This window comes from Mytilus californianus, unplaced genomic scaffold (assembly GCF_021869535.1).
Source record: "Mytilus californianus isolate M0D057914Y unplaced genomic scaffold, xbMytCali1.0.p SCAF_2, whole genome shotgun sequence".
Lineage (NCBI taxonomy): Eukaryota > Metazoa > Mollusca > Bivalvia > Mytilida > Mytilidae > Mytilus > Mytilus californianus.
The window spans coordinates 101,903,134-101,928,463 of record NW_026262668.1 but is presented as its reverse complement, the minus strand read 5'-3'; the positions used below and the strand labels follow the sequence as shown (position 1 = coordinate 101,928,463).

General features: G+C 32.0%; 2 long non-coding RNA genes across 2 annotated transcripts; both read right to left on the bottom strand.

The window, feature by feature from the left end:
- Positions 1-1,228: 1,228 nt before the first annotated feature.
- LOC127730633 (uncharacterized) lies at positions 1,229-18,450 on the bottom strand. The gene is made up of 2 exons (XR_007995202.1): positions 18,353-18,450; positions 1,229-1,625 (listed from the first exon to the last, which is right to left on the bottom strand). It is a non-coding gene; the product is annotated as an uncharacterized LOC127730633 (long non-coding RNA).
- Positions 18,451-21,593: 3,143 nt separating this feature from the next.
- On the bottom strand, positions 21,594-22,651 carry LOC127730634 (uncharacterized). Its single transcript, XR_007995203.1, has 2 exons — positions 22,486-22,651; positions 21,594-22,079 (listed from the first exon to the last, which is right to left on the bottom strand). It is a non-coding gene; the product is annotated as an uncharacterized LOC127730634 (long non-coding RNA).
- Positions 22,652-25,330: the final 2,679 nt, after the last annotated feature.

The following is a 25,330-nucleotide window of genomic DNA, read 5'->3' as shown; positions in this document are numbered from 1 at the left end:
AACTACAAATGTAAATGCATAGTCTAAGACGTTTACTCTGTCGACGCACCCGTTCTCGTTCCTTTAGTGGTTTATGCGATAACCACATTGTTTGTTTGTTACCTTAAGTTTTCTCCTCCTAATCTATTTACGAGATTTGAACTTTGCTCCGGGTAAACTACTGTCGCCTTAGTTTATGTCTCCTATAAACAATATAAAGTATAAAGTAAACTAGAGGCTCAAATGAACCTGAATCGCGAGCTTGGCATCTTTGTATAAAATTGATATAATACAATTACAACATTTTCTAGTTTCAAGCAACAATACGTATATGGGTAAAACTCATCATTCAAGGGCAACAACTCATTTCAGAAGTCATCTGGTGAATTCATCATGTTTTCTTCTTTGTAGATTGTATTTTGCTGTTCATATTTGTTTGTTTTTGACAGGTTCTCTCTACGACGGAAGTCAAGTAATGGGATAGCATAACAGAAAATTTAAACAAGATGTGTTATAAATCATGTCCAAATATGTCGAATATCCAAATAAAGAAAATATATGAGAACATGTATTTTCCTCTTTCCTTTATTTTCAACAAAATTATGATCTAATAACCTTCAGTATTGCCATATCTCGCATCTATGTGACTAGGAATCAAAATCAATTGTCCTTACCACTATTTTACCAACTTTGTATCTACTCAACCGTCAAACACTGTGTATTTGTTTCAAAGATTATATCTTGATATTTTTACTTTTGATTTTTCAGTTTTCTTAGTTAAGAGTCAGTCAGTCGTTAATTATAACACCATGATTGTGAAAAGATTTGTGCCTTTATGTTAAATATAAAGGCCTAATGGATAGACAAAATAAAGGCATGGTAATTTCCACCTTTGATATCGTCTGTAAACAAAGACTTGATCTTAAGTCATCTCTCGCCCAGGGAAGATCTTACAACCGTTTAAGATATCTCTCTGCGATTCCATTGAAGTAGTGTTACTCTTTATCTCACGGACATCTGAGCGAAAGGTAACACTACCCCTACTATTTAATTCGATGTTCTGATTATTGTCATGTTGAAAAATGTGCTCATTATTTATTTACTGTTTTAGGGCATGGGTGTGTACATGTGAACTGCCATTTGCTCTTTAAGTTCGTAATATACCTTTTTTCTATGAAATTGGGATTCCGTTTTTTCAAATTTTTATCTTTGTCTTAATAAGTTGTTCTACTGAAATCTTGAACTTACATTCATTCATGATAGTATTTTATTGAAAGTGAAACAATGTTAAATATTTTAATGCAAACTCATGCATTCATGATGTCTCATCAATTATAACATAAACAATTTTAAATATTATCATTGATCAGTTGGTAGACAAGATGGACAACATTTTCCGTCCAGGTATGTCAGTTCGAGGCCGTCGTCACAACTCCATGTCGGACAGTCTACAGTATTACATCCTGCTTCCTGAGAGTTTTCATAGCACCAACAAAAAAGGCAGGGGTTCAGCCATACTGTATCACCTTGTGTAATCTCCACTTCTTTTCCCTCAAATGTCGTCGTACATGTTCCTTCTGAACTTACAAGATTCAAGTAAGCGAAAATTACAGCAAGGGTAAACAAAACAATCTTTAGAGCCATTACTGAAAAAAAACAAAATAAGGATATCATAGTTCAGGTCTGCTAAACGTGAAAAATAGTTTCAGAGTAAAAACTATGGAGGATGCAGATAGTTTGATCGGTCTGAAAGATGTAGATAATTTGAAAGACCTGGAAGATATAGATTATTTCAGTCGTGGATACTTTGATACTTTGAAAGACCTAGGCGCTATGGACACTTTGATAAACCTGGACGATGTGTATAGTTTTAGTCGTGTATACTTTGATAGACCTGGACGATGTGTATAGTTTTACTCGTGGATACTTTGATAGACATTAAAGATGCAGATAGTTTCTGAACAGGATATTTTGATAGACTTAAAGCATGTAGATAGTTTCAGTCGTGGATACTTTGATAGACCTGGATTTTTTTTTAAGATGCAGATAGTAACATTCGTGAATAAATTGATAGACATTAAAGAAGTAGATAGTTTCAGACGTGAAAACTTTGATAGACCTGGAAAATATAGTTTCAGTCGTGGATACTTTGATAGACTTGGAAGATGTAGATAGGGTCATGGATACTTTGATAGACCTTGAAGATGTAGATAGTTTCAGAGTAAACATCCGTACCTTATCATATTGGATACAAGAAATAAAACACGACCCAATTTCGGCATGATATAAAAAAGATATAAATGACTTTATTTATGTGGATTTTTTGTTCGCAAAATAAAATATGCCAACAACACTATATTTGTGTAAAGCAGGCGGTTTATCGAGAAAAATTATCGCAAAAGAATAATGAACAGTGGTCATGTATTTCGATCAGATCGCAAACAACATGAAAAATTAGTTGGATTATTGATAGTGGACAATATGTCTGTCAAAATGATTAATATTGCCCAACACTATTATGCGCTAAAGTACAGAAAAAATGCACTAATTTGTTTAGAAAACTCAAAAGGCGACACTTAATCCTATGCTAATCATTTTTGAAAAACACGTTTTGAATTGTCACATTCCAATGTAATTTTTATCACGATATATATTTGAAACTTAATCTAAATGTGTCAGATAGTTCAGCGAAATGTAAAGTGTTTTTCCTGAATAAGGTTCAGATTCTTTTTTTACAAGCAGGATTTTGTTAAATTCAAATCAAATTTAATCGTGAAATATCAATGCGTGATCAGACTTAATCATCAGAAGATTAGATTTCTTTTACCAATGGATATACTTATAATTCATTTAGTTGAAGCGTGTGATTACTGGATAAGTAAAATTTCACTTTATAAGTTTTCGGCGTCAGTAAAGCGCTTTCCTGGATTTACTTAATATTAATAATTGTACTTACAAACCTGCTCGTGCATTTTTCATTGTTATTCAACACAAAATAATTATCTAAGATACCTGAGACGATCTCATTTCACAAAGGATTTCTATTGTCAACTTATTGTACCTCGAACTTAAATACCCGGTGTAGGTCTTTAAGTTGAGGTTCAATTTACTAAAAGTTAATCGGGCATGACTAATTAGATTCGCCCTCTTAAAATCAGGGGGTCCGAAATAGGATCGGGAAATAACACCCAGCAAAATACCATAATTTACAATTTTAGAAAATTTTATTTCAAAGTGCTTTTGGTTGCTTTAATATCTCAATTCAATAATCAATCGGTGGAAATACTAACCTGTTCCGAACCGAGAGATGTTGGCTGCAATAGGAATTTATTTAAATAAAAAAGTCCATATCTCATTTACTTATAGTGGCCGTTATTGTTTGTAAATTCATGACGTTTTGTTTTTTGGCATTCGTCTACCGTGGAGAAAAAAGAGGGAAGGAGGGCTAATAGCTTAGCTTACGACTTCGATCACGATTCAACTGTATTCTATTACGGCATACGTTTTACTTCTAGCGAACGCTCTGCCTTATTGTAAAAAGTGCCACTTTAAAATTGTAATCATTTGCCTCAGGTTGATCCACTTTGCATCTCGTCGTAAATATGCATGACATATTTGCCACTGGACATAAAAGGAGCAATTAATTAATCAGCTTCATTTAGTGACGTATAATCATTTGGTTTCAGTAAATAATCGTCACCCAAGGGTGACTGGGGAATAGAAATATGGTCACTTGGTCTTTTTCCGACCGGCAGTAAAACGCTTGCCAAAGTGGGGCGTCCGTTTGGCTGTGCGGGATGTATCAAGTTTGCAGCCACGTCCGGTCAGATTGGGGACGTTAAATCCGATGCATCGTGTACAGAAAGTGCCACGCTCTTTGCACGTTAAGAACCCTTGCAACAACTCTTTGAGGGGTCCGTAGGTGGCCTGTTGCAAGGCAAAATTTCTGTCCCTATCCAATATATCCTCATTGTCCAGTGGCCGTCCAAATTTCCCCGACCATCATCCCAGATGGCCTCTATTATTACAAAACCTACCTATTGTATTTATTGTTAACTTGTTTTCGTCCTGGACATTCATGAAATATTTGCCACTGGACGTTAAGCAACCAACAATCAATAAATCAATAAATAGTCGTCTCAAACAGTTTTCCAATTTTTATATTTCAATTTTATTTAAGTATGAATTTTTAAGAGTAAATCTTTCTTCCATCGTTTTTTTCTTTGCATTTAATCTTTTATTTAAACATTACAAAAACGTTGTCGTGGTACACATCAGGGGTTACATTGTATCCTTTAGCAAAACTAATAGGAGAGGGGATAAGAACAGAAATACGATCTTCATTGAGTGCCAATAACTCATATATTGAAGCGAACAATGACGGCTGTCTCGTCTTCGTGTCAACATTTGCTGTTTCAAGTTTATTTATATCTCAGACTGGTATAATAGTTGCCATAAAAGCAAAAATGGATAAAAAAATGTTGACAACAATTTATTAAAGGATTCAACTTATTTTGGGCGTTTCATTTATTTATTTTTTAGATATTGTTTTGCTAGTCGGTTTCGTTATGTTTTTTTTTTTTTTCATCTACAATTGTCCTAGCAAAAGTTAGTAAACCAGTAGAAGAAAAACACTTCACTGTATAATAAAACGGTAAAATAAATGATGATAATGGATGAAGACCAGCGGCAAATAAAAAGAATATTCAGGACGATAACATGTAAATACAATTAGTATTAACCCCGCTTTTTACTAGACTGACAAGCTGAGTCGGTGTTTTTACACGTAAGTTCCCAAGATATTAGTTCGCAGGAAGAAAAGTCACCCGATCCGGACACATTTCCGACTCTGAGCCGACTAGTCTGTGCTCCTACTCTATGATGTCACGTGTTAAGCTTTGAAATAGCCAATACTAATTTAACGTCTTTGTTTGGCCCAGTCGGGATTCGAACAAACGACCTCCCGCTCTCGAGGGGAACACCTTCACATGAGACCAACTAGTAGAGCGGTAGTACATAATATACCAAAACCTCAAGTACAATAAACAATACAGTTTCACAGACTTCTCACAGTTACTAAAGCGAGCTAAAAGTATCTAACCTAAATTAAATGCGTGAAATGATATTGACTTGTAGACTACACGTAAACATCGATGATCGACTTTAGTGTAGATTTCATGGATCAACGCTCTCAGCAAATTAAAAACTCTTGCACAAATTATTTGAGTGGTCCGAATGTGGCCAGCTGTTGCAAGTCTAAATTTCTGTCCTAATTCAATATACCCTCATTTTCCAGTGGTATTTTAAAGTTTCACGTCCAACCTCACTGTCGACCTCATATTGAGTATTGTATTTTTAAAAAGACTTTATGTGTTATAGTCATGAACATGCATGAAATAATTGCCACTGGACGTAAAGCAAACAACAATCAATCAACTTCATAAATTGTTCCATGTACTTAGCACTCAAAGACAAGATCTTGTAAATTGCTATAATGTACTATTTCCATTTAAATTTTTATGTTTTTTTTTGTGTTTTTTTTTCCTTCAAATTATTACATAACTGACTGCTTATAAAAAAGTTTTAAATATTTTTTACTATGGTTCTTGTCTACTGTTTTAATACGATTTATAACATGATGTTTTGTCAGGCAAGGATAAAACTAAGAAAGGTAAAAAAAAATTTCTGGTGTTTTGCTTCAGTTGGACATAAAATGGAAATAACGGACGACTAAAATAAAAGAGTTTGTTTTCATATAATACATCGAAACTACGAATATTTGTCACCTAAACACGTTTTGATCGGGTCAGTGAAACCTAGTTGATGCTATAGATGTCACATTTATGCTTTTTAATACGATTTTATAATTATTCATTGAAGTTTGCATGCATAGTTTTTATTTAAAAAAAAACAAAGCAAGATCTATTAATTAATTGGACTGAACAGACAACACTAATTATTTTGCATTCGCTTGTAACGTAGTGTAGGAAAATTACAGAATCAAAAAGGAATGAACATTTACCGGATGAATATTGTGAAGGACCTTATGCATCTAGGTCTGTTCGATTAAAAGTTCTGAAACAAGCTGTTTAAAAAGCTAATTGATGGAAGAATTTACTTACTGTTAGGTCTGGTCTGTTTCATGATTACTGACAGATTAAAACATCAAATATATATATATATAACAAGAAGTTGTTGTGCAGAATATTCATTGGTCAGTTATAAATGAGGTATGTATAGGGTTTTGAATGCCTCATTTTATTAAATAAGAAATCGTTATTTTGAAAAGTTGGGTTCAAAAATATAAATTTACGCCCTAATTTTGTAAAACTATCATTTGGTGTTATTTTAATGCTAAACAAAATATAATAAATGAATAATTGAATGATGTACTGCCATTTAATCGGTCCGTTTCCGTTGCAATTTGGTAACTGTTAATTGTATATATCAGTCTGAGTACTGTTTAACTATCATTTAAGGTGAACATATTTAGACTCGTCCAATTCAGGGGAATTAGGTTTCTGGGAGTGCTTTTTGTGTACTTTTCTTAAGTTTTTGACGGTTTGTAAGTCAGTAAAAGTTCAATGATTAAGTTAATATTGACATTAAAAGACCTCCGAACAAAAAGGGATGTTCAGATCCCCGAGCCCGAATTGAACTTTTACTATTACATAAATAGTACTTCCATGGTCATTCAGAGAGGAAAAATAAACAGCAAATATAGCATTGCCTCTTTAGAGAAAACAGGTTTAAATATGTTTCTTCAGGAATGTTACTTATCGAAAACTAAGCATGCGTGAAGCGAGAAGGGTTCTGTGGTCTTCCCTGAATGTGTCACAACAACATTTGTTGCGCAAATGTTGTTATGCTGCTAGCATTTTACTTTACGGCAAAGGCATAACGAGGAAAATAAAATACAAAACCTCGAATTCTCAATATCTGGTTTATATCAAACTATTAAAGGAAATATGGAATTTGGAATAGCATATAACTCATCTACTTTCGTTGATTCTCAAAATTTGTGATTGTTTTTAATATAAAAACTCAGTTTTCCCTCAAATTGGGCGTCGCCTGTCCATTTCTTATAACACATTATACCTTTTTTCAATTTATTTCAAATCCTCGAAGAGAATGGGGGTTTCTTAAAATTTGCGATTTTATAATTAACAATTATTTTTACCGCAAATTTGACACTGGGAAACAATTTGGAATTCCATATTATACCTATATTTCATTTAAAATCCCATCATATTAAGATCTTTCTCATAACGTTTTTTCACAACGTTATCCCCCAATTCACATGCCGAAAATTTAACATCCATAGAATCACTTTAGAATAGCATATTATACCTAGTTATCATTGTTCATCGAAATATTAGCACCAAAGGATATTTCTTAAAATGTGTGTGTTGTTTTTAACAAACAGAAAGAGTTTTACTACATTTTTTTTGTTTTTTGTAAAGAATCAACAAGGGTCTTAGTTAACAACAAGATCAAACGGCATTGAAGCATTATAGCACCTTTTCCCAACAAAGATGACCGAAATAGTCATAAATGTCATGCAAGTTCTGTCTTTTGCTTTCTCAATTACAATCATCAATTATCATATAAATACAGAATGATTTGTTGTTTTCTTGACCATCAAAAAGCAGTAACCGATATTACACATTCAAAAATATATAATTCATATAGACATTCTAACTTTTCCACGCTTTGTGATTAAGCTGGTACAAAATAATTTTAAGAGCCTTTTGGACTGAACAGTAATATAGATCGATATTGTTCAGAGAATAGTTACTGTTTCATTTTTATGTTTTTCGGTCTGTGCGTCCGTTCGTTCGTCCGTCTGTCCCGCTTCAGGTTAAAGTTTTTGGTCAAGGTAGTTTTTTAAAATATATCTAAAAGGGAATTTAAGAAGAACAAAAAACTACTCTCAGACGATATAAGCAATTATACATGTATGCTAACATATTTTAAGCAATGTTTAATTTCTATGAATGACTTTAAAGGAGATGTGAAGTATACATAATTAATTTAGACAGCAACCAAATTAAGCAACAAACAAAACGTGACAATTTACTTCTAAAGTTCAATCTATGGTCTTCTTCAATGGACATGTCATTACAACATTTTAAAGTTTTTTATCCTCCCAAGTCTAACTATAATATATATAATAGTTGTGAATATGTGAGCTAAAATTTGTTCCTGTGAAAAAAGTTCCAGTGGAACAAATATCACAGGAAATATATTCTGGAAGAACTTTTTTCACAGATAATGTCTATATGATTTGTTCCATCTCTATAAAATAAGTTCCACAATTTACCTGGTGAAATAAGTTCTGGGTTTGTGAAATTTGTTCCTTACCTAGTGAAATAAGTTCCGGGTTTGTGAGATTTGTTCCTTACCTGGTGAAATAAGTTCCTTGTCTGTGAAATATGTTCCACTGGTTATACAAGTTATCTTTAATACTGAGCATTGTTATCAGTGAGTTTAAAGTTATGATTCAAGTACATTATAACAACATGTGTTATATTGATAATGTAATAAATAAAGGGTGTAAACATCCAATATGGATTCTGTGGAGTAAAGAAAAATGTTTATCTACATTATCCATAAAAAAATTCCTAAATGACAATAATTTAATGAGGCAGATGAAGCGATGAATAAGAAAAATCCATCAGAAAATTTTTATAGATCAATCATTTATTTATGAATATTGCAATTCAACATATGTTACTTCATATCAGACTTTATAGAAAAATGAAAAAGTGTGTTTTAAATATTTATCACAGTTGTTAATCATAGATATGCATTTGTTTTTTTAATCATATTATCTACTTACAATATACATGATATATATCATGTTAATCTATAACACCTGGAACTTATTTAACATTTAGTAAAAAATTAGTTCCGGAACAAAGTTTACAGTGCTGGAGCATATTTCCTTATAATATATATTCCGGGTATAAATTTCATGATATAAATTCCGGTGGAACATATTTCCTATGAAATAAGTTCCGGCGGAACAAATGTCACGCCGGAACAATTGTTTTGTTACAAAAAAATAATTCAGATATTACTTGAAGCTATGAGCAGGGTCAGGAACAAACTTCTAATGTTTGTTTTGAGGTTTATTGACTTTTTATACTAGACATGCTATATGAGAGAAAGAGAAATAAAAGAAAATTATAAATTTAAAAGACGAAAATACTGTTGGCATTTTAAAAGATTATTCTTAATTGTATGTTTTCTACAAGAACTGTAAAACAAGTATAAACATACATATACTATGATCATAAAACAAAAAGACATCTATATGTCAACATACGAACGGTCTCCCACAAAAGATTATGTCAATCCAGTATGTCAAGCTTTTAAGGGTAAGTATGATAAGGGCCTTATTCGTCATCCAACATTAAATGGTATAGTAAATAAATATGAAGATATGTACAAGTAAAACAATAACAAAAGATACAGTATCAAGCTGTATGCTTAATAAAGTTTTTTGTCAAATTTGTTGATTCTCTTATGTTGATGGCCTCATAGTGAACTTAAAATAGCTTTGCAGAACTTATCACCTTCTTTATAACCAACGACGTCCATTATAATTTGAAAAAGAATGGCGGCGAAACTACTATGTTTTTAATTTCAGGCGCTTACAATAGATCTAATATAACAAATTACCCGTCTCACGACTCTTGAGTATTTTTTATCAAAAAATATAATCAAGAAGTCCAATAGAACCAAATAATCTGAAAAAAGAAACATTTAATTGTAAGGATACTCATTATTCAAATATAGAAAAAGAGACGTGGGGCATTCCACATTGCAGTCCAACTACAAGTAATAGACAAAATCTTCATCGACAACAAAAATAACCATACATATATGTGGAGCTTTACATTTTAAGGATCATTTTTGAAAAGATGTGAGATACCGTTGGAAATATATTAATTGTGTTCTTATATATGTTTAAATTTTACTACGTTTCACTCTCTACACTTTTCGATGCCTATTATGAACGAAAAACTTTCAGGTGGAAGCGACCATACTTTTTAACACAAATAAATAAGCAAACAACCAAAGAAAAAGTCAACGAACAACTCCGATATCTGTTTGAAAAAAAATAATCGATAAAAAGACATTACCCCTCTATTTCTAGTGTTAATACTTTCCCCAAAAGAAATTGGTAAATCTAAAAAATTGTATAAGCCTTTTATAATTTTTGTAATCCACTACAATTTACATACAATTCTAAACGAATTAAACTATAGAGAGAAAACACTATCCACTTTCATCTGCTATGAGACGGCTAGTTTTTTAGAAAAGCTATTACTTGTTTTTCATGGAAATCGGCATAGTTTAAACGCGGACCGCGAAGATGACCCCATAATGAACTGTTACGCAAAAAGAAATATTATCGCTTGCTCAACATGGAAGCGGGGTAACAGAAGAATTTATCTGTACAAGTACAAATAAAGCAAAAATTTATTTGTATACCTGTTATTTGTACAATAATTGGCCGATTGCAGGGTAAATATATATAAGCGAGGTTGTCATTTATTGAATTGTCAGTAGTATTATTTATCACGTCGAAATAGATTTCAAAGAATATGTTGCACAACTATTTAAAAATGAAATGCATAAGTTGATCTGCTAGATCGACGTACATGCAACACTGCAGTCACTCAGGCTAAAGATTATTAGACTGACAAAAATAGCAATAGTTTGAGATTGATTAATTGATTGATGGCTTATTAACGGCAAACTACAAATATTACATTTATATTCAGAACGATAGCATATAAATGTTATATAAATAACCTATATAGTTCTAGTCCGACAAATTGCGTCGAATATTTTACTCACAAGGCAACATTCGGTATGGTTTTTTTTTTGGAAATGATATAGATAACTTACTGTGGTTCGTATTGCTGTGTTATTGATTCCGATCTATCTTTTGTTATTAATAAAAATCAAGTTAGTGGAGTTATGTGATGAACTTACAATTTATATACCGGGTATATAAGTATAAGTAACATCTGTTCAGTATATACAGCCTGTCTAAATGTATTTACATAGCTAGGGGACGTATATCTGCAAAGTTTTAATTAATTAAAAAATATCAAAGTATCACTGCTGCGAGCTATATAAATTTGTTTGCGAGTCAAAATGGCACCTGCGACGTAAATTTTTGTCATTTGCATCTGTTCATGGGATTTTTTATTGAAAATTTATTGGGTGAACCTATTTCAAATGTTCCAAAATAAATTGGCGTTATCAGAAAATTAAATAATTTTGACGAATAAGAATGTAAAGTTTGAATAATAACACTTTAAATTAAAAAAAAAACAAGATATAACAACAAAATAGAAATATCATCAAAAAATTTAGAAATAATAAGATGTATTAAGAGGGAGATATATCAATGTCCATTATATCGGATGGAGGATTCTTCAACTGCAGAATTTTCTTCTATAGTCGATAAAATAGCTACAACTCGATGAAAAGTTATAAGCTCATCATAGATACGATAGGATGGTTACAGTTTGCGGCGACTCCTTGAAAACGAATTGTCGGAATTCCCAAAAACTTGCAGTGGTTCTTCTTCAGATGGGACATGTATATATATATATATATATATATATATATTAATCTGATTTATTATTTATCGGGAGGGGGGGGGGGGTTCAATACTAAAAACAAACAAAAATGACTTTGCCATTTATAATTATATTTTTGGAGACGCTAGTCGACAAATCTCTCATTTAGAAAATTCATCTTACTGTTATATTTACTTAGACATTTACGAATTTTTTTATCGCAAACCACATACCGGAACTAATTTATGATATTTGCAACGTCAAAATCATCAGACTGCAAACATTTTTATTGCACTGATTCGATTGAACATAAGTTTTAAATAAATAATTAACAACGCATCAACGCCAAAGAATATCTCCTAGTCTCTGTGAATCGTGTTTATATCTATGAATTATTGTGGGGCCTTGGCAGTCTAGTGACCAAATTGAAGAACATGTAGTTCATCTACAGCGATAACTTGCCTGTCAACACTGAGGTTGTGCGTTCGAACACCGCACGTTTCATGTGCTTTCGACTCCGATCTTAATTGACTAGGACTGCCAGTTATCCTGTCAAAGATCGGTGGTTCTCTCCGGGAACTCCAGCTTCATCCACCAATAAAAACTGGCCGCCACGATATACCTAATTGTGCTGTAAGTGGCGTTAAACAACAAAAATCAATCAATCAATCAATAGTAGTTATAAGGACCCAATCATATAATATATATTCACTTTTTAACTGTTTCAATATGTTGACATATAATTTCTGCATTTTACACACGTAAAGGAGTCTTTAGAATTCATAGAGCTTTCCAGGGTTAACTGGGATTTTTTTTTATAAGATAACGTTTGTTTTTTTTATTTCTATTTCTACTTTGATAACGATTAAGGGCATTTTGTTTCCATTTTTTTCCCATTGAAACGATTGTGGTTACTTCTTAGGTTAAATAAAAAGTTATTTCATATATGCAATTATGATTTACAGAAGTATTTTTATTTCATTATGAATATTATTTTTTCTATACGAAACAATTCATCAAGTAAAAGGTCAAATACAAAAAATCTGAAAAGTGTTCTAAAAGCCTTCAAGGTTCTTCAAACATTGCGACAAAGCTTATGTTTATAGAGGTATACGCTGTTTTCGGAGGTTTCGAATTTTCTGGAAGACTGTGATAAGGTGTTCCTTTGAGAGTGGAGGGACGGGGATTGTCAATTTATTGAGGGATACAAATTTAAAATATTTATTTTGTTTTTTTCTGAATAGAGACTCTGTACATTTACTCTAAGGCATTTGCACACGTTATATTCCTAAACTATTTTATAACGTTTCTGTATGCATCTACTTTAAAGTACAGCCGGCAGTATAAGAGTTTATGATGTATTGATGCCGAGGTCACTTCCGGTTTTCATAAGGCATCAATCCTCCCAACATGATGCAATTGGTTGCATGCCTTTATAATATACAAATATGAAGTTATTAGGTCTTTCCACTATTTTGTGGAAAGACCTATAATTGTATTTGTTCTGATTTTTTTTTTTCTTCTTCCGCCAAATTTCAAAACTTGTTTTGTGGTTTCGCAAGATGTCGCTTAGATTTTTTGCATATGATATGGAACAGTTATTGCGCTTTTGAGACTGACCCTGTTTAGTCGAAGACTTTTTATTGTAAGAGTTATCTCCCCAAACACTGTTTTCTTTGTGATGAGATCTCCTCCGTAACCGTAAAAGAAAGCGACAAATTTATTTTATTAAATTGCTCGTTATATCCTCAGGATGATTTGTCAAATTTTAACCGAATCAATTCGTAGACTCCATATGACAGTTATTTCCACTTTTGAATTTGATATAAGTGATATGTCAATGTATCACATGAATGGTAAGTAATACAGACCTAAGGTACGTGTATTTGAGAGTCCTGGGTTCATAAAAATAAATTTGAGGTTAAGGTCAAAGGTCAAGATCATGCTCTAAATTTTGACTTTTCATTGTTCCGAGATCTCCTCCGTAACAGTAAAAGAAAGCGACAAATTTATTTTACCAAATTGCTCGTTACATATTCAGGATTAGGATGACCATTTGGACCGAAGCTTTCCGGAGACTCCATATGAGAGTTATTTCCCCTTATGCATTTGATATAAGTGATATGCATTTCTAACTGGTAAATCATAAGTGATAGAGACCTAGGGCCTTTTGATTTGAGGTCCTTGGTCAAAAAAAAAAAAATAGGTCAAGGTCAAAGGTCAAGGTCATATTCTAAATTTTGATTTTGGCTTATTTTCACTTCTTTCAAAAACCATATAAGACATTGACAACATATTTTTACTAAATTGTTAGTTGCGACATGTCGTAACACATACATTTTGGTTGAAAGGGTACGCTGACATTAAATTGGAGTTTTCTCCCCTATTATATTTAAGATTACGCGTATTATTTTTACGCTCATTAACCATATTTAATAAAGACCTAGTGTCTTTTGATTTGAGGTCCTTGGTTTATGACCTTGAAATTGAGGTCAAGGTCATAGGTAAATTTGAAGTTCTAGATTTTGACCTTTGCTTTAAATTCATATTTATACATCATAAAGCCATAGGACTTTGTGCATTAGGTTACAAGCCATATGACTTTGAAAAAGCAAACATTAGTGACCTTGTGTAAACCGGAAGTGGCTATTTTTTGTACTTATTTCATGTAAAAGTATATAGAACAATATATTTTTGAAAGCATCAAATATCAAATAATACCGGAAATGACATTTGTCAGACCGGAAGTATCAAATTACCTCCTTTATTTCAAACAAAATTGTATAGAAACCATATATTTTTGGAATCAGCAAACAATAAGCTATCATTTGACACTGGTAATGACATTTTAAACCGAATTTTAATATTTTCATATCAAAATAAATCTTTAGAAGTGGAAAGACCTTCAATTGTTCTCTGAACAATTGGTTTTTAATTTTCTATAAATCATTTATTAAACATTCTAGCGACCGTTATCAATATTTAAGTCCTTGAATTGCTGTAATTGTACGAGAGAGAGATTTTTGCAAATTTTGAGTATGTATCCCCAAGATGTATAAGAAGGACATCGTTAACCAAAACCAAAATTATATTTGAAGTAAAGCTATTCGTTGTCTTTCAGATATAAATTAAGTATTGGTTAGCAATGTTCTTCGATACAAATTTTACAAAAACATATAAAAATTGCAATTGTTTTTCAAAATGCCTCAAACAGTGTAAATAAACTCATCATAGATACTCTTAATACACGTATTGTAGCTCTGAATAACTTTTTAACTTCATGGAAATATGTAAAATTGTACCACAGTATTTAAAACATATGATATGTGCTCTTTAATATTTAATTTCCGGAAGAATTTGAGACTTTTAGATATCGACCATGTGATTGAATCAAATACAGGGGATATTGACTCATTGATGTTAACCTTCGACCGCAAAGTCAAAGGGCACTTGTCTAAACCCAGAGGATACAAGGCCCCTACAAGGTTATACATTACGTTGCGAACGATGTTGGAACGAATTCCTTTTTGCTTTATATTATCAGAAAAGTCAATGCGTTCACTGGTCAGCTCGTTAAAAATATAGTGCTTTTTGGTTGATTTTAGTTTAATAGGATTGAAAGTAAAAAATAATAGGAATCGAAATTTAAAATACCAAAAATTAAAACACTTAGTTATCCATTGTACAAAATATCAGAGTTGTGTGTCTTTCATATCATATTTCTTCTCCGATCATCTTAAAACTTGACAAGATTATTGCTTTTGTTATAGTTATTGCATGTTAAAGCAAAATCAACATCACTGAAATCGTAAACCGAAAAATGTCATTTTTTAAAACGACCTGAAAAATGTCCAAGCATACGAAAGGTAATCATATATCGAGTTCCTGCATTTATATCATGAAAATGGAAAAGCTGACAGGAAAAATATTCATAGTATAAAAATAGATTTATTATATTCTTGGTTCATAATATTTTCTTGTCGGAAACATGAGTATAGTCACTACCGTAATGAATTCAAAGGGTATAGCCATCTTGTCACAACGGAAAACGGTAAAAAAAAAAATTCAATTGAGGTTTTGACCAGCTGTATATCAAATAAGCATAATTACTTCATAGAAAATTAAATTAGCGGTAAAAGTACTTAAGTTTCTCTATTTTAATCTAACTAGTTTAAAATGTTTTTCGTTGAAAACAAGATATTTAGATTGTATCAAAAAATAAAGCCGTGTTGTCACAACGTCCACAAAACGTAACTAATGTCATGATCGTGTTTTAAAATTGATATTATAATTATTTTTTTCCAGTTTAATTCGCATAAAGTATGAAATATAAGTTATAATCTAACCCACGTATAAAAGTAGAGAATTTTAAGTAACATCCATATGTTGATCAAATGAGATTTAAAAAAAAATATCGAGATCATTGTTTTTGAGTATATTTCGTTTTATCTAAGGAACTTCTACCTACAGGTTCCAAATCGTCAAAAGAAAAGGTATAATATCATCATTAATTGAAAAAAAAATAGAGAATAACCATTGCTAAATTATAACAAGCAAAAGACAAGCATTATGCCACAAAAATCACAATTGTGCAAAAGTGACTCCCAAATATTTGACTTGCCTAGATAGATCTTTTGCGACAAAGAAAGCATCACGAAATGATAAAAAATTGAAAAGGAAAGGAAACTGAAAAAAATGAAATGAAAGGAGTATATATATATACCATACAAGAAAAGACAGTAAAAACCAAAGGAAACGACTTGACACGAGGCACAACAGAAAACTTTTAAAAAAAAACAGCCTAAAACAAACTGCACAAATTACCGATTTACTCCTGCTTTGCCCACATTTAATTATATCAATTATCTATTAGCAAAGAAAACAAAAAAGATAAAAGATTTAATGAGCATACAATTGTATAGTCTGTTCCAACCTCATAGGTACATGTATATAGTTCATCTGTGCTTTCCATATATTCAATTATTCTTCATTTTGTAGTTTCATTTTTATTCATATAGATAAATAATAAATACATCACAAAAAAAATCTCAATAATTTAATATCAATTCAATCGATTCATTTAACATACAACTAATGACAAAATAATGGCATTCAATTATAAAAGTGTCTTAATAATTCATAAGTTTTTAAATGATTATGATATAAATACACCAATATATGACAAAGTTTTCTTTTATTGCAAACATAATTTATACAATTTATGAATCAAATTTATACATGCATTACATAAGGAAATAAATAAAGCACTATGGTAAAAATAAGTAATATGCGGCACAATATGTATAATGATGAAAACTGCAACATTTTATATATATTTCAAGTCAGAAAACATTATATCTACAAACTCACAAAACATTTTATTGTCGAGCCTGCGACATTTATGTCGCGAAAGCGAGACATAGTGATCCTAGATTCATTCGTCGGCGGCGTCAAAATTTAGGTTCAGTCTGTGGTTAAAGTTTTTTTTAGACATCAATAACTTTGTCAAACCTTCATTGAATTTTATGAAATTTGGACAAAAGCTTGTTCATGACCAAAATGCAGTATCCAGAGAAAAATTTTGAAAATGTATTTTTTTCTTTCTCAGTATTTTTCTGTTAGATGGACTTAGTTTTTTACAGTTAACATTTACAGACAGTCTGGGATTAAACTTTTTTGACATGATACATTTGTAAACCTTCATGGATTGTTATGAAACTTGGACAGAAGCTAATCTTCAAAACCACAAAATAGCATCTAAAGAAAAAGCTTGCATTTTATTTTAAATTAAGTTTTTTACTGATATATGATGGACTCATTTTTTAAGTCATCATTACACTTTTATACTGATAGCAGCAATCGCAGGCGAGACACAGGGTTCCGCGGAACCCCTTACGAATTTTTTTACAAAGTTACAAATTACAATATTTCACAAAGTCATTCAGTTCAAACGAAGACGATGGGATGCTTCGTCAGAGTAGTCTATCGCATTGATGAGTCCTTGTACTTTTTATTAATACTTGTCAAATTCAATACATTTTCCTGGTAAATTTATAAAATATTTTTGAATATTTTCCTTTTGTTTAATAGATGAATTAAGTATCTTTTATAATAAAATGTAACAAGTAAAATAATTAAAAGGTGAAAAATATGACTTTTTAATTCAGAAATAAACTATAATTGTCAAAACAACAAAACACCCTATGTTTTTTTGTAAACCTGCAATTAAATGTGGGCAAACCAGGATGACACCCAGTTAGTTTACTCCTGCTACAATAAAATGTGGGCAAACCAGGATGAAACCCAGTTGGTTTACTCCTGCTATCATCCACCGATAGCTAGTTCAAAGCAAATTTCAAGTAATAAATAAACAAATTTTTATAGTTCTTTTCAATATTGTAAGGAAAATTCACACCTCATTGAATACGGTAGTAGAATTTAACCATATTATTTTTTTCTAAATAAAGTTGACGATTATACTTTGTTTACGTGTATTCCCGTTTAAGCATGATATGCACGAAATTAAGCTAACGAAATATGAATGAACAATTGCAGGTGTTCCTTTTTTTTTGTTGGATATCCGTCTCGTCAATGCCATTCAACTTGCCAACTAGATGTGGTCAAATGTTCACAATGCAGGTTCTGTAACAAGAGATGTAATCTGTGCACAAATTTGTTGTTGTTTTTCTGCACGAAAATTATATAAATATTGCTTTTTTTTGCCATGATTGTGGTATATTAGTAATATAAAAATATTTAAATCATACCTTGAATTACACAGATTTCTCCAACTATGATGATATCAAAAGAAATGAAACTGACAAGTTATGCATATCAAATGTACATATAATTACATATCTATAGCCATAGTTATTGGTTATTACGAATTACATTTAATTTCTATCATGTTTTGTAGTCATTTATGAGGAAATTACTAATATATAATTTTACTGGCTTTTTTATTTTGCCTGTATGTCTAAATGTCATGTTACTGAATATTTCTGATATTTTCATATTTCAACCTTACCGTTAAATATTCCGCTTAATTATTACAAATTGCTTTAAATTGTTATTTTCTACGCCCTTTTACTACTTCAATAAATAGGATCAAGTTTTACATCATGATGAACCACGCAATAAATAATATATATGAGACATGTTATATCAAAGAATTTGTTCCATAGAATATCATTGAAATCAATATTAAATTATATACAATCTTAATTTTTTGTTAAAAGTATCCCATAAAACAGAATGCGCTCATCTTTGCTTCACGAGCCTGTTCCCTGTTACGTCTCACTTTGTGTCATATAAATATAGATTCTACCACAGCATCGAGTGTGATACGATATTTATCCACTCGAGACAGTTAAATTTTCAAATTTAAAACGCGAGGCTCGCCGAGCGTTTTAAATATTTAAAATTTAACTGCCGAGAGTGGATAAATATCGTATTACACGAGATTTGGTGGTAGAATCTGTTTCTCTAATGATTTTCAAACAATACGCAGGCAAATTTATTCCTTCTTTTCGAATGATCTGCAAAACGATGTGTTCTTTCTATGTGACGTCATCAGGCATGGTCGCCTTTTTTCATGCCGTCACAATAGGACATTTCAAGGAAAGCAAGAAAATTCGACGTCATAATCGGATTTTAACCAATGAAGAACTGAGATCAAACGAACCACACGTTGATTAAATTTTTTTTATACAATGGGTGCAGAAAGGGATAAATTGCCGAAGAATTAGAGAAATGATATTATCCTGTTAATAGAAATTTATATCCTGTTAATAGACATGTACGGAAAGTCTCGGTACCGACAGTTGACACCGACTTTATCAGGTAAAATGAAGGGGGTCGTCTCAAAATAAAAAAAAGTACTAAATAATTAGCTTTTCAAGGTAAAATTTGCAAATAACAGTTAAACAAGATTTTACACAACGATTTATTTAATCAAATGTTTGTCTTCTGTTTGTTTCCTATATTTTTTTTTAGTTAATATATAGTTTCACAAATCTTATCCCCTGCTTCTTAGCTCAAAGGTATTTGTGAGCTATATTGCCTTGATCACTTGGCATCCGTAGTTTTGTCCGTTATCTTTTCCGACTGAAAAAAAGTATTTTACCAAACTTGGTATAAACGAAAACTCTTCAGATGCAGGAATTATGTCTGACAACCCTTTCAAATTTCAAAATTGTAATCGCAGCCTTTGAGCGTTCAACTTCTCGTCCAAAAATGAATGAAGGATTGATGAATGGATGGTTGGATGTTCAACATAAAGTGGCAAGCTAAATTCAGGAAAGGGAACATAATAATAACTTATAGTTGTTAATTTCTGTGTCATCTGGTCTCTTGTGAAGAGTTGTTTCATTGGCAATCATACAACATCTTTTTTTTTATATAATAAGTTATGAATATTTGACCTTGCATTGTACAAGACCAACACATCGATTTTTAACGTTCCATTTCAAAAGGTAACTGTCCGCAGTAAAACATGTCAATTAACCCTAACACATTCTGTCTCAGGGCCGACCATGCTTCGTGCTTTGTGGAGAAGCAGTAAATATTAATTTTTAAGTCTTTGGTTTGACCAGTGGCGGATCCATAATTTCTAAAAACGGGGGCCAGCTATTGCACGATCCAAATTTTGCGAAACATTTCCGTTATTTTAATAAAATTTTTCAGAAAAGGGGACCAGGTCCCTCTGGACCCCCCTTAATTCAAATCCACATCTGTTGACTCGAACCAAACTTGGCAGAAATTTTCCTGGGTTGCCATTTTCCTTTTTCAGAATGGCCGCCCCAGCTTTTAATTTGTTGGCACATTTTTTCAAGTAATATGGTCAGCACTGATTATATGTTCCCGCTTCTCCCACACCACTTGTTAGTTTAGGGAGCTACCTTTTAGTTGTTTATTCTGTTTTTTTTGGGGGGGGGGGGAGGGGGGTGGGGGCTTATAAGAAGAAAACTTTCGTCCTAAATTTTATTTTCAACAAATATCGAGTCTGACGTTTTTTCTTACTTGAACTGGTCCTTGGTTTGTTACTTCATCGATTCATTGGTACTGCCTTTTTATTGCAATTTTTTTTCTTGCCCCCAGTCGGAACCGAGACTTTCTGTAAATCTCTATTAGCCTTCTATTGTACAGGTACCGGTATTAACAGGTACACACATAAAAGTTTGCTTATTTGTAAATATGAAGTCTCCTGTTACTCCACTCCCATATACAATATGAGTAAACTGTAATGTGAATTCATTATGGGGTCCTCTTCGTGGTCCGTGCTCAAACTATGTCGATTTCTTTCAAAAACCAGAAACAACTATTTGGATTTAAACAACTAATTTAAAACATTAAAGTGCCAGATCTAAATTACAGGATAAAAACAATATAAGTACATTGTCGGAAATATAAAATCTATTTGTACTCTCTACGAAATAAACACACACACAAAGAATGATTTAGCTTATCTTAGCGGTTATATTCCCTCAACATATATATGCACATGGAATGTATTATAAACACTTAATGGCAGTGCTTGTTGTATCTCTCTCTCTCTCTCTCTCTCTCTCTCTCTCTCTCTCTCACACACATAGAAAATTATGGAAGAGTTCAGTACTCATGTTTCACCTTTCAACATATGCATCTGTTAATAGAAAGCATCCTCCTCTCTCGGATTTGATAAATTTTGGATTGCTTCGCATATCCCAATGCCTTTAGCTTTTTAGCATTTTTTATTTAGGCAGTATGTTGAACTAATCACTCGGTCTGTGTTATATATTCACAGGAGTGTTGTTGAATAAATGAACATTTCCCCTTTTTTTACATTATGCTACCTTTATGCTACAAAGGTAGCATTTCCATTCTCATGGTATACAAAGGCCTTCCAATGATAGTCATACATGTAAATCATTGTCTCATTGGCAATCATACTACATCATCATATTGTTATACATGTATGTAAAAATTATGTACATGTATACTTTGTAAACGTAAAGAAGACAAACGAAGTTGAACACAAGATATTTATTTGCATTTTTATCCGTATAGTCTCTGCACAACTGCCACTTCTGTTTCAAATTCAATAGATTGAATGCGGAGTCTTGTATTTATTCTTAGTTCAATGATGTCACCATCACTTGCACAAAAATCGCATACACATGTACATCAAGTTTGGCATATGAACTATGATATTTGAACTTCAATAATGTGGTGTTTTCACAGTCAGGATAAGCACATGTCATTTTCTCTCTTACAAAACCATTTTTTAGTATCACATTGATAGTAGTACATGTAATCGGTCCACTACATGACTGTGCAGTAACATTTGAAAAAAGTCATCACTAATAGTTGTTCCTGTCTGCCAGGGAATCTTCTTTTCAATCAGAAAGGCTAGGGAGTCCTACATTCAGCACATGTATGATATTACATCTCTTGTATGCTGCACTGTTAGGTAAATTTGATCAACATCTTTGTTCTTTTATAACATGCAGGATCCTGTTAAAAAAAATGCTGTCAGATACTGAATGTAAATATACATGTATATAAACTTGTAAATGTCATCAAAGTGGTGGAAATAATGAAAAAAAAAAATTTATATACACAAAACCGGTATGTCTTGGGAAAGTAATTCCTGTGATCAATGGTGATGGGTACATTTGTTCTTTAAAGATGGACAAAGATGGACAATTTTATAAACTGTAGCCATGGACAGGTGCCTGTCTTTATATTGAAGAGAATGAAAATGGCCGACAGCTTGAATGGTCATTTTTAATTGTAAATTGCATCAAAGCTGGTGAAAATATGGAAAAAACAACTGTTATACACAAATCCAGTATGTCATAATTACTACAAACTGAATAAAACAAGGTAAATAATTTACGAAATTGAAATATATACTTACATTATGCTGTTTTGAAAAGCTTGATGTAAAATAAAAATCGAAGCGGTGGTGAACTTGTCATGATCAGATGCAAAATGGCGATCTCGTTAAAGTCTCGTGTGATGCGTGTTTTTAATTGGATTTCGCTGACCACTGTTACAGTTGCCAATCTCTGTGTATATATGTCTCTGAAATAACGTAAAAATTTAGGAAGAAGCATGAATATCAAAAAAGTTAATAATTGAAAAGTTACCAACATTTTACTACATAAAGGCGTATTTACCATTTTCTTTTAATACCCTACAAGAGAACTTTCCTAGGAGCCGTGGATTGAATATCGTCCGAATATTTCCAAAACGTTCATGTAAATTGATGGCGTCATGTGTTATAACAGTTATTGGCCAATCAAATCGGTATTATATATCATTTCATCTGCACGGTCGGGATGGCCCTTTAACACGAACTCCTGTCAAGCAGGGTCATCCGTTCATATTAAATAACATATACCGATTTGCTTGTTCAATAACTATAACTTATTAGAAGGAAACGTCGTGTAATCTAATTAAAAACCGAGTCTGCATCGCTCCCATTTTCTGATATGTCGCGTGAAATCGGGTTTTAATCATATGAGTATAGCAATAACAAGCAAAGGTAAAAAAAAATTTAGAACATAAACTTGTATTTGACCTTTATTGACAGCAAGGATTTCAAATGATTGAAGAAAATTTAGACTAGCTGAATTGACACGGAAAGGTTGATAGATCTTATTTTACAACGTATTCATTCAGACCAATTGAATTGTTTAGAATATGATCCTGATATTGATAGAACTTATGTCGAACTATCATATCTATGATAGCCATGATTAGATCATTCTGATTGTCACGATCTGTCGCCATGATCTATTGTTTTGATATATCAAAATCTCTTTAAAGCGAAATAATTACAATAAAAGTGCAATAAATTGAAATAATTATTACAGAGCTAGAGGCTTTAATTGTACACGTGGCGGTATAAATAACCCTGCAATTATTTGTCCAACATTTTAATCTGCATTAGTATGTCTTCGTTCCTTGTAATGTAAATCTAGAATAGTGGTTCGGACGCATCAACTCTATAACGTGATTTTCATATAGTAAATCATTTACTTTTCATCAAAATCATTGAGTTTAATTTTCTTTGTATGATCCTTATCTGTATTTTATTCATGTAGATTTTTATAACATAGGTAAAAAGGGTTCAAATCGAGATTAACACCAGAAGTTCCAACTTCTTTATTCAAGTTCTATATTGGTGCGTTTTTTTCAATCTTCGGTTTTGATGCATATATTTCTGTGAAACTTAGTTAAATTCCTGTCTGTTTTTTGTCAAAAGTTTCGTTTCAATCAATTGAATTATTTTTGCAGCTGTATTTCTTACACTTTTAAAAAAAATAAATGTCTGAAACCCTAAAATAGAATCAAACAAAAACTTACGGTGCACAAAGGCATTATATATGGTTAAGATTCTGAAAAGTTTCAATAAAACCTAAACAGATGTTTATGAGGAGTTGAAGCTACAAAATTGATACCCCTGATAGAAAAAAGTCCGTGATTTGCTAAGGGAGACCCCAAATAATAAGGATAAAAAAAACAAAGTAAGATGTGAACAATTTGCTATATTGTGAAATCTCGTGATAACGTGTCATTAAATTCCAAGAAGGGGTTTAGGAGAAGAAGCGGATATAGAAGTGTATTGTTGTATGCGGATATGTCAAAGTAATTGTTATGCAAAATTTAATATAAAAAAATATTCGGATAAAGAAAATAAAGAAGAAATGAACTCATCATAGAAACTAGGATTAAAATTGTGTACGCCAGACGTGCATTTCGTCTACAAAAGAATCATCAGTGACGATCGAAAAAGTAAAAAAGGCTAAATAAAGTACTAAGTTGAAGATCATTGAGGACAAATAAAATCCGAAAGATTTTGCCAAACACAGCTAACTTAATACGGTAATGATATTCCCAGGGTAGAAATCTTTAGTATTACAGTGCAAAAGTACATCATACGACTAAGATTCTGTGAAAGTGTCACAAAATTATGTCAAGAGGTTCAGGAGCAGTTTTGAATACCGAAGAACGAACGAACAAACGGACGGATGAATTCTCCATCACTCTTGATCGCCAGCTTCAGAAAATACAAAATGTACAAAATGAACGCAACTTAGCTTATCTGAAATAAGGCCGCCACAGATGTATGCCACGTGAATTTCTATGAATTATGCTAATTTTTATGCATCATAGGTCTTTAATATTTGCTACTTTAATCTCTAATAAAACTTTAAAAAAAATAGATCATAGATTCACAGGACCATGACTTTTTCTTATTCTCACCAGTACAAGAATATCAGGACAATATCGTTTTGTCAAATTGACGATTTTTGTAATACAAAATAGATGTTACATATTTAGCGAAAAACGTAAAAGATATTAGTGAAAATTAATCCGCAGAGAATCGTCATGGTTGTTTTATTGCCGTTCTTATACAACGTTAACAAACCAGGCAGCATAGAATCAATACGCACGAGCACCGATCCGGACCAAATCACAAGCACAGCAATTCTCTCCAGTGACAGCATAAAAAACATTGACATAAATGTTATACTTTATTTTAGTGATAATATGTTAGAAGATAACCACCTTCTCAATCAATCCAATAAGGAAAACAGGTTCTGTGTTAACAACAGGGACCGCTTTATATATAAGGACTTTCGTTTGAAAGCGGTTTAATAGAATTGAGAATGGAAACGGGGAATGCGTCAAAGAGACAACAACCCGACCAAAGACCAGAAAACAGCACAAGGCCACCAATGGGTCTTCAACAC